General features: G+C 40.0%; 1 protein-coding gene across 6 annotated transcripts in view; it reads right to left on the bottom strand.

Annotated features, from left to right (window-relative positions):
- Positions 1-6,886, bottom strand: part of BNIP2 (BCL2 interacting protein 2) — a 45,457-nt gene extending 38,571 nt beyond the window's left edge. For 2 of the 6 annotated variants that reach the window (XM_043918952.1, XM_043918953.1), the window contains exon 1: positions 6,625-6,837. The gene's annotated coding sequence lies outside the window, so the exon portion shown is untranslated. Of the gene's footprint in view, positions 1-6,624 lie in introns of all 6 variants that reach the window. The other 4 variants (XM_043918948.1, XM_043918950.1, XM_043918949.1 and 1 more) reach the window with 4 other exon arrangements.
- Between the last annotated feature and the right edge of the window lie 2,967 nt (positions 6,887-9,853).

Consider the following 9,853-nt stretch of genomic DNA (forward strand, 5'->3'; position numbering starts at 1 on the left):
TATATATTCTAGTAATCACCATTTGTAATAAGGGTGCTGTGCAGTGAAGTATTTATTATACATGTATACATGCATGTGTGTGTCCAGGACATGATTTACAATTTATTAGGTACTGTGAATTATGGAAAAGCAATTTTGGGGCTGAGGGGCACAAATAATAGAAGTAAATAAATATACTCTCTATTCTAGACCCATAATCAAATTTTCTGTTCTTTGTAGAGAGGTTAATTCTGGAAATTGAACACTAGTAACTAGCATTTATACTCTTAATTCAGCAGAGCCCAAGTGGTGTGCTGTCTCTTATATCTACTTCACCATAGTTCCAATGCCACAATTTCTGAGCCACTTAAAGAGGGCTATTCAGTACCTGTTCAGTAGATGAATTATGCCATATTTTTATTTGTTTCATATCTATACCAAGATTTTCTCATGTAGTTTAGCATGAGTTTTCAGACACTGATCTTAGTGAATATTTCTATTCATGCAACTACATGTTTTAACTTAGTTTCAGTTTTTCTAAGGAAGGATATGGGTGTTATTATCCTCAGTTTAAAAATGACGGATCTAGAGTTTGGCAAGGTTGATGGAACATGAAAGAGAGGTTTAAATATATTTAAGAAATCATTAAGATCAACTGGTTATCAGTATAACAAAAACTGTGGTAACTTGAGGGGGCAGGAGGTATAAACGGAATATCTGGTTCTCTTACATTAGAGTAAGTCAATAGATGACTAAACTTAACTTTAAAAAATGAAGTAACTCCTGAGAAATCTGTATGCAGGTCAAGAAGCAACAGTTAGAACTGGACATGGAACAACAGACTGGTTCCAAATTGAGAAAGGAGTAAGTTAAGATTGTATACTGTCACCTTGCTTATTTAACGTATATGCAGAGTACATCATATGAAATGCCTGGCTGGATGCAGCACAAGCCAGAATCAAGACTGCAGGGAGAAATATTAATAACCTCAGATATGCAGATGACACCACCCTTATGGCAGAAAGTGAAGAAGAACCAAGAGCCTTTTGATGAAAGTGAAAGAGGAGAGTGAAAAAGATGGCTTAAAACTCAACATTCAAGAAACTAAGATCATGGCATCTGTTCCCATCACTTCATGGCAAATAGATGGAGAAACAATGGAAACTGTGACAGACTTTATTTTCTTGAGCTCCAAAATCACTGCAGATGGTGACTGCAGCCATGAAATTAAGAGACTCTTGCTCCCTACAAGAAAAGCTATGACCAACTTGGATAGCATATTAAAAAGCAGAGACATTACTTTGCCAACAAAGGTCCATCTAGTCAAAGCTGTGTTTTTTCCAGTAGTCATGTATGGATGTGAAAGATGGACCATAAAGAAAGCTGAATGCTGTAGAATTGATGCTTTTGAGCTGTGGTGTTGGAGAAGACTTGAGAAGTCCCTTGGACTGCAAGGAGATCAAACCAGTCAATTGTAAAGGAAATCAGTCCTGCTTATTCATTGGAAGGACTGATGCTGAAGCTGAAACTTCAATACTTTGGCCACCTGATGTAATAACTGACTCATCGGAAAAGACCCTGATGCTGGGAAAGACTGAAGGCAGGAGGAGAAGGGGATAACAAAGGATAAGATGGTTGGATGGCATCACCTACTTGATGGACATGAATTTAAGCAAGCTCCGGGAGCTGGTGATGGACAGGGAAGCCTGGTGTGCTGTAGTCCATGGGCTCGCAAAGAGTCGGACACAAGTGAGTGAGTGACTGAACTGAACTGAACACATACATCTCAAGAGATAGAAAGTATTACTAGTTATCACTAGAAGTTTTAAAACAGAGGTAAAAGTGATTGACATCAGTGGAAGAAGAAAGAAGGTGGGATGGGGAGAATGAGGCTTTTCACAGTAAATCCTTCTAAATTATTTAACTTTTAAAACCATGTATGTGTAACCATTGGTCATGTTTAATGGCTGCCTATCTGCTGTGTCATTATAACATTCAAAACATACACAAAGCTGTACCAAAAAACCATTATGTTCCAGAACAACAATAACAAAATTACACAGAAGTTTTCTAAAGTGTTAGATTTCACACAATAAACTAAATTCTTATCTCTGCCAAGACTGGGAGGCTTTTTTCCCAGTTGGAATTCTTACTTAGGCTTAAGAGTTTCAAAAATCTTCAAAAGGTTTACATTTTTGAGGAGCCACTTGCAAACAGAAAAAAAGCAAATGCTGTCTTTTCTTCACCAACATATTTGCTGGGAAAAGTCAGTTAACTTATATGTAGGAGTAAGGCATTTTTAATTCTCTGGGGAAAACTTAAGCAATTTTGAGAGATGAATGGAAAACACTTAGAATAATCTTGACTTATTTAAGCCTTTGATATTCACTATAAAGTGGACTAATGTTTTATCCTAGATTTAATAACCAGAGAAGTTTCATTATTTAGTCTCGCATTTGTACTGGGCGTTGGAAAAATAACAGGACGTTCTCAGTATTTCTTCAAATACTTCACATACTCAAAAATATTTAATATTTCAAAAATATAAGCAGTGACTGGAAGTTGCTACCACTATGTTCGCAACATCTAGCACAGTGTCTGGCACATAACAAGCTTGTAAATATTAGTTAAATTTAAAAATAAATATTTAACTATATGGTGTAACACTGAATAATAAGCATTTGTTTTGCTCAACCTCAAGCTTATTTTTCTAATTAAACTACATAAATAGGCTTCCTGTTAAGTTTTACACCTCAATAAAGAGTAGTGAAAATATTTGGGGCAACTAACATAACTGTCCATTTCTGTTGGTAAAAATATTCCATGTCTGTAAGAGAAAATACACATCTTGTGCAATTCTAAAAAATAAACCATGTCTTTTCGCTATTTTACCACTTCAGTAAGTCTATCACATGAAAATATTACTTTAAACACAGAGAACCAGAGTCTGTCAGCTCACTAAGCTGATTCATTCAATTTTTACTTTAGTATCATTGAGTCACATGATGTTAATATACCCCAGCAAGTGGACATGGATGTTTAGTTTGGGAATAATTATTTAAGTTTGTTAAACAGGACCTAGAGGGAGAGAAAAATAGGTTCACTCTAAACCATTTCATCACAAATTTTTGAGGGAAAAATATTGACTGATACACTAGGTAAAGTTTAAACTAGGTAAAGTTAAAAAGTCCTTGAGGACTGTTCTTAGAATCACATTATCAGCAGTTGTAAGAACAGGAAGCAAGAAAGGAGCAACATAAGCACAACTCTGAAGGAAATCAGGGTATCGCTGACTCACAATATAAATAAATCAGAATGGGGAAGTAATAGTGTAAGATGCTAATTGTCAAAACAACCAAATGTAGCAGGAATAACTTGATTTCTCAACAAACTTGCGGTAGCGGTGGTACATTGTGACTTATGCCAGTTATCAGTGGTGGTGATACAGATAAATTTCAAAACGGTAGCTGACTTCAGTGAGCTGTGGTGGTCAATTCAACCAAGATGAAAGTGGGGATTTCCTCATGCAGCCTAACAATATAAGTAAAAATTAAATATTACGATCATATTTAGAAACACCCAAATTATAACTTAAAATTTTACATGACAACTTCACTATTATGTAGTTTAATACAGATGGTGGAATAAGTGCTAGTACTCAACATGTACGCTCAAATCAATTTTGTTCGGCAAAAGGAAATGGTTAGGCAAGCCTTTCACATCCCCATTTAAACGAAAGGACTTTGTTTCAAATATTCATGTTCACATTTTCCTATGAAGCTGGCAACACTGGTAGCATATAGGAAAATACTTCTGGCCAGCCTGTATGTTCAGGAAGACCACCAATACACCTCTGTAAAGATCCTACATGCCTGCTTCTCACTGTTTCCTTGAGAGCAGAGTCACGTAGGTTTTTAAGAATGAAATGACACAAAGACACTAACACCTTAGAATGGCTATTATCAAAAAGACCAGAAATAGCAAGCAGTAGTGAGGGTGTGGAGAAAAGGAAATCCTTAGTGGGAATGTAAACTGGCGCAGCCATTATGGAAAACAGGAAGGAAGTTCCTCAAAAAATTAAAACCAGAATTCCGGTACAATCCAGCAATTTCACTTTTGAGTATTTATCGGAAGGCAATTAAAACACTAATTAGAAAACATGTGTGTACCCCTATGTCCATAGCAGCATTATTTACAATAGCCAAGGTATGCAAGTAACCTAAGTATTCACTGATGAATGAATGGATAAACACACACACACACACAAAGGAATATTATTCAATCATTTAAAAAAAATTTGCCATCTGCCACAACATGGGTGGACCTTGAGGGCATTATGTAACGTAAGTAAAGAAAGTCAGAAAGAGAAAGACAAACACATTATGATCTCACTTACGTGTGTGGAATCTTAAAAAAACAAAAATCAAAGCTTACAGACACAGAGAACATATTGGCAGTTGCCAGAGGTGGAGGGTGGAAAGTGGGTGAAATGGATGAAAGGGGTCAAAAGGTATAAACTTTTAGCTATAAAATAAGTTAGTTCTGGAAAGGTACAGCATGGTGACTATAGTTAGTATCACTGTATTAGATATATGAAAGTTGCTAAGACAGTAAATCTTTAAAGTTCTCATGATAAGAAAAAAATTTTTATAACTAAATACGGTGATGAATGTTAACTAGACTTATCATCTGTATTTGGCAATGCATACAAATATCGAAATCATGATGTTGTATACCTAAAACTAAAAAAAAGTTATCTGTCAATTACATACCTCAATTAAATGTGATACCCTATCAGAAATGTTAATACAAAATTCAAGAAAAATTACAATAGTGCTGTTTCTCACAATTGTGAAGACAAAGCACAGGACAATTATGCCAACCATAAAAGGTACATTTATTATATTATCAGTATGCAGAACATACCAGAGAGCTCTGAGACCTTTAAGAATATTAAAGTCTAATAAATTAGATCTAATACTTTCTAGAGTCACAAATTAGATGTAATATAAAAGTATAACTTTGGAATATTATTATCATCACATTATACTAGCACTCTGCTTTGCAGACTGTAAGACTAAGACGACATCTTTGGATCCACAGTCAGCCAAGGTTAAATTATCTGATCTGGCTATACATATACTTCCTTTCTTAGGCGTCTTTTTCCATTGCTGCTCCTTCTGTGAGCATTACACCAGACGAATGAACAGAACCACTTTCCAAAGAGTGCTTTTCCCGTTTACTGTTTGTATATCTATCTCATACATTCCAACATATAAAACATATAAAAACACAAAAACATATATAAACATAAAACATATAGAAACATATATAAACATATAAAAACAAACATATAAAACACTGGGGTTATTATCCCCATTTTAGCTTATATTTGAGGCAAATAACCACATCCTGGTTTCCAGGTTATACCTAGGCTGTTTCTAATACAGCATACTGTCTCCAGTTCACTGGCAACTTTCTACAGAATAAGGCTGTCAAGTTAGATTTGGCTAAACTTAGCTTCAAAGGTTCTGTAATGCCTAAAGACTACAGTAACACTAACTTATGATGATTGAATTCAAGTCCTATGTTTGCAGAAGACCTGTCATACCTCCTGTCTAAAACCAACAATATTAGGCTGCAACAGAGATTATGAAAATTAAAAAGTGTGGAGAAAATGTAAAATGATAAGAACTAAGGAGAAGATATGCAAGATCATCAGGAAAATGGTCTACAGGATACCTATATACAGTAACTTCAGTTAAAATTCTGAGGAAACATCCATTTACAAATTGTAGAAATTCCTATACAATTTTAGATAAAGAATACGTTTAATTTTAAAAATTAAGTAGTTAAGCATTAGGAGAAGTAGCCTAATTCTTTTTTTAAAAAGGTGAAGAAGGGGGGAAAAAAAGCAACATCAAAAATCAATCACACATTTCATTAAATTATCTGGAAGGCGCTAAGACTACCTGGATGACTAAAGCTGTGCTCTCAAAGAGCTTGCCAGAGCACAGCAGAGCAAGGGGAAGTTTCAAATCGACGTAATAGACGCAAATAAATTTCTGATTTAATATGCGTTGGTCTAGCAGATCATCCGTGGCATCAGGCGCACCAAGGAAACCTACGCCACTTGTGCCAGCTATTTAAGTAAAAGATAGTGTCCATGCAGGAACTCAGCTTTTCACGTATCAAGGTCCATGACAAATGCCGCTTCCTTGTCTATTCCCCAAGGGTGTGGAGCACGTTAGACATCCACGTTTCTTTGTTCTGTACCAGGACCGACGCCGGTGAGAAATAAGGGGCTACCAGGGCCCAGTGACTGCACCCAGACCGGGAAGTGTGCAGGCGGCAGAGAGGGCAGGTTCTCGGCCGGGCACAACCACCACAAATGGAAAAGGGCTGGGCGAAGGGGGGCTAGCAAGGGTGGCAAAAAGCCAACAGAAGCCTGGCCAAGGGCGGGGGCCGAATCGGGGCGGGGATCCGGGAAGCGCCTCCGGGCAGTTCCTAGGGCGCCTGCGATAACGGATAAAGCTCGGGGCTTCCTTTCTCGGACCGTCCCGGGTGGCGCTCTTCGGGTGTCTGCCCCCGAGGCCTGCTCTCAGCTCAGACCCGCCGGCCCCAGCCTTCCCGAGGGGCACTCACCCCGGAGGAAGCCTTGGCCTCCTCGTCTCCTTCGCCCCGCCAGGCCGGCGACGTGGGGCTGACGGCCAGGTCGCAGAAGGTAGCGCCGAGCGCAGCCCGCTCCTCTCGGACGGCAGCGAGACCCGGGCCCAGCCCCTGAGCCACAGCGGCAACTGCAGCGGCCGACCCGGATACAGAGAGCCCTCCGAAGGAAGTGACAACACCCGGAGCTTCTCCAGACCCCGCGGCCGGAGGAAGCCCAGGCAGAGGCGGGGCGTCCTCGTGAGGCCCTCCCCGCGCCCACACCCTCAGCGGCGGCGGGCGGGGCGCGAAGGAGGAACTACCGCTCCCGCCGCTTTCTGTTTTCTCCCGCGGCTCGGCCAGCGGAGCTGTCAGCGTTTCTGTTAGGTTGGCAATCGTTTACACATCTGCAAGAGCTTCTCTTCCTGCGCTGGGCCACTGCCCTTGAGCCTCAAAAAGCCATTTTTATATTCTTTATGTTGGCTTTACTGATCATTATGATTTACACTATATAATAAAATGGATGCAAAAAGGGGAGGAAAAAGAGTTAATGTCTCATTGGGGAAGTAAGACTCAGAAAAACCCTTGGTTTGGTATTATTCTTAAGTGAACAATGCAAAGAAATACAGGGAAACAATAGAATTAGAAAGACTAGAGATCGCTTCCAGAAAATTAGAGATACAAAGGGAACACTTCATACAAAATGGGCACAATAAAGGACAAAAATGGCAAGGACCTAAGAGAAACAGAAGAGATGAAGAAGTGGTGGCAAGAATACACCGAAGAGCTGTACCAAAAAGTCCTAATGACCCAGATAACCACAAAGGTATGATCACTCACCTAGAGCCAGACATCCTGGAGTGTGAAGTCAAGTGGGCCTTCAGTTCAGTTCAATTCAGTCGCTCAGTTGTGTCCGACTCTTTGTGACCCCATGAATTGCAGCACGCCAGGCCCCCCTGTCCATCACCAACTCCCGGAGTTTACTCAAACTCATGCCCATCGAGTCAGTGATGCCATCTAGTCATCTCATCCTCTGTCGTCCCCTTCTCCTCCTGCCCCCAATCCCTCTCAGCATCAGGGTCTTTTCCAATGAGTCAGCTCTTCGCATGAGGTGGCCAAAGTACTGGAGTTTCAGCTTCAGCATCAGTCCTTCCAATGAACACCCAGGACTGATCTCCTTTAGGATGGACTGGTTGGATCTCCTTGCAGTCCAAGGGACTCTCAAGAGTCTTCTCCAACACCATAGTTCAAAAGCATCAATTTTTCGGAGCTCAGCTTTCTTCACAGTCCAACTCTCACATCCATACATGACCACTGGAAAAACCAAGTGGGCCTTAGGAAGCATTATTACAAACAAAACTAGTGGAGGTGATAGAATTCCAGTTGAGCTATTTCAAATCCTAAATGATGATGCTGTTAAAGTGCTTGCTGCACTCAATATGCCAGCAAATTTGGAAAACTCAGCAGTGGCCACAAGACTGAAAAAGGTCAGTTTTCATTCCAATCCTAAAGAAGGGCAATGCCAAAGAATGTTCAAATCACCATACAATTGCGCTCATTTCAGATGCTAGCAAAGTCATGCTCAAAATTCTTCAAACTAGGCCTCAATAGCACGTGAACCAAGAACTTCCAGATGTACAAGCTGGATGTGGAAAAGGCAGAGGAACCAGAGATCAAATTGCCAACATCCACTGGATCATAGAAAATGCAAGAGAATTCCAGAAAAACATCTACTTCTGCTTCACTGGCTATGCTAAAGCCTTTGACTGTGTAGATCATAATAAACTGGAAAATTCTTAAAGAGATGGGAATACCAAACCATCTGACCTGCCTCTTGAGAAATCTGTATGCAGGTCAGAAAGCAACATTTAGAACTGGACATAGAACAACAGACTGGTTCAAAATTGAGAAAGGAGTATGTCAAGGCTGTATATTGTCACCCTGCTTATTTAACTCATATGCAGAGTACATCATGCAAAATATTGGGCTGGATGACTCATAAGCTGGAATCAAGATTGTGGGGAGAAATATCAACAACCTCAGATAGTCTCATGATACCACCCTAATGGCAGAAAGCGAAGAGGAACTAAAGAGCCTCTTAATGAGGGTAAAAGAAGAGGTGAAAAAGCTGGCTTAAAACTCAGCATTCAAAAAGCTAAGATCATGGTATCCGATCCATAGATGGGGGAAAAATGGAAACAGTGACAGCGTATTTTCCTGGGCTCCAAAATCACTGCAGATGGTGACTGCAGCCATGAAATTAAAAGATGCTTACTCCTTGAAAGAAAAGCTATGACAAACCTAGACAGCATATTAAAAAGCAGAGACATCACTTTTCTGACAAAGGTCTGTATTCAAAGCTATGGTTTTTCCAGTAGTCATGTATGGATGTGAGAGTTGGACCATAAAGAAGAATGAGTGCTGAAGAATTGTGGTGCTGAAGAAGATTTTTGAGAGTCCCTGGAACAGCAAGAAGATCAGACCAGTCAATCCTAAAGGAAATCAACTCTGAATATTCATTACAGGGACTGATGGTGAAGCTGAAGCTCCAATACTATGGCTACCTGATGCAAAAAGCTGACTCATTGGAAAAGATCCTGATAAAAGGAAAGATTGAGGGCCAGAGGAGAAGGGAACAACAGAGAATGAGATGGTTGGATGGCATCATCGACTCAATGGACATGAATTTGAGCAAGCTCCAGGAGTTGGTGATGGACAGGGAAGCCTGGCGTGCTGTACTCGACGGGGTCATAAAAAGTCAGACATGACTTAGCAACTAAACAACAACAAACCTCAGAAGAATCCTTAGAGTTTGGTAAAACTGTCCTGGGTGAACAGCTTTATAACAATGCTTCTCGAATTATTATCAGAAAACTGGGTTCACCTCTTAGTGGGGATTGAGCCAAAAGATAACCAAGCTAAAGATCACGGGAAGGATTTCTTGCACCAAGCAAGGAGTATGCTAGGGAATCTTTCCCAAAGTAGTGTCTTCCAAACAGAGAAATATAGGAAGTTGTAAGCCAAGGATTCATGCATATGCATGAAGGGGCTTGAGCAGAGTATATCGCAACATAGAATTGGGGCAAAGTTTGACAGAGTCCAAGCTTTAGTTGACTGAAGTCGTTTGATGGTGAGAAAAGGACAATATCATCATTTCTTAGGTTCCCATCGATCTGGTGGTTGAGTGTTCAGGTTAATTTTTACCACTGAAACAGAACTGGGAGTCTTT

The sequence above is a fragment of the Cervus elaphus genome, chromosome 12 (assembly GCF_910594005.1).
Source record: "Cervus elaphus chromosome 12, mCerEla1.1, whole genome shotgun sequence".
Classification (NCBI taxonomy): Eukaryota; Metazoa; Chordata; class Mammalia; order Artiodactyla; family Cervidae; genus Cervus; species Cervus elaphus.